Source organism: Trematomus bernacchii, unplaced genomic scaffold (genome assembly GCF_902827165.1).
Source record: "Trematomus bernacchii unplaced genomic scaffold, fTreBer1.1, whole genome shotgun sequence".
Lineage (NCBI taxonomy): Eukaryota > Metazoa > Chordata > Actinopteri > Perciformes > Nototheniidae > Trematomus > Trematomus bernacchii.
In genome coordinates, this window is record NW_022987625.1 from 1,974,309 (window position 1) to 1,975,656 (window position 1,348).

Sequence of the window (1,348 nt, forward strand, 5' to 3'; positions counted from 1 at the left end):
CCTGCCTGATATTGGACCTCAAGTTTCCTGCCTGCCTCCTGATCGGATTTGTTTGCCTGTTTGACGGATTGCCTGGTTCTGAGCCCTGTTTCTGCCTGCCCCTTAATTGGATTTGTTTGCCTGACTGCTGGATTTCCTGGTTTCGACCCTGCCTGTCCCTGACCTGAATAAAACGAACATTCTGAACACTGGTTGTATCTGTGTCGTGCTATTGGGTTCTAATCTGTACCTGTGAGCGTGACAACAAAAGGGTCAAACACACACAATCATATATATATATATATATATACATATAAATATGTATGTATGTATATATATATATGTATATATGTATATATATATATATATATATATTTAGCTATATATATATATATATATATATATATATTTCGCTATCTATCTTTCCATCTCTCTATCTCTACTATCTATCTCTCTCTCTCTCTCTCTCTCTCTCTCTCCCTCTCTCTATCTCTCTCTCTCTCTCTCTCTCTCTCTCTCTCTTTCGCTCTCTCTCTCTCTCTCTCTCTTTCGCTCTCTCTCTCTCTCTCTCTCTCTCTCTCTCTCTCAGCTCCCATCTCTCATCGCTCCCTCTCATCTCAGCTCCCTCTCTCTCTCTCTCTCTCTCTCTCTATCTCTCTCTCTCTCTCTCTCGTCTCTCTCTCTCTCTCTCTCTCTCTCTCTCTCCTCTCTCTCTCTCTCTCATCTCTCTCTCTATCTCTCATCTGATCTCGCTACTATATATATATATAGCTAAATATATATATATATATATTAGCTATATATAATATATTTAGCTATATATAATATATTAGCTATATATATATATATATATAGCTATAATAATATATATAATATATAGCTAAATATATATAATATATATAGCTAAATATATATATATATAGCTAAAGCCCTAGCTAAAGCTAACTGCCCTCAAGGACAATTACGGTTCATTAGCAATAGTGAACAGCCCCTGAACAATAGCCCACCTGTTCTGTGGACACAGTGAGTTTTAGTCAACCTGAATCATTTTTATCAAGAAGTGAAATACTATGGAAGCCAATTTCTGCCACAGAAAATTAAAAAAAATCCTGTAATTCAAAATTATAATTTACTATCTCATTATTTGGAATTAAAGATAGAAAGTTTTAGATAGAAAGTCATGAGATAGTATGTCATAATAATGATATAGTATGTCATAATAAAAAGATAGTAAATCATAATTATGATTTACAGGATAATTTATTTATTTTCTTTGGCTGATATGGGCTTCCATAGTTATACGGAGGAGTGGGGCCTCTTTTTCACCCTATCTGTGCTGGGGGCCGCCGTCCTGCTGACGTCACGTCGG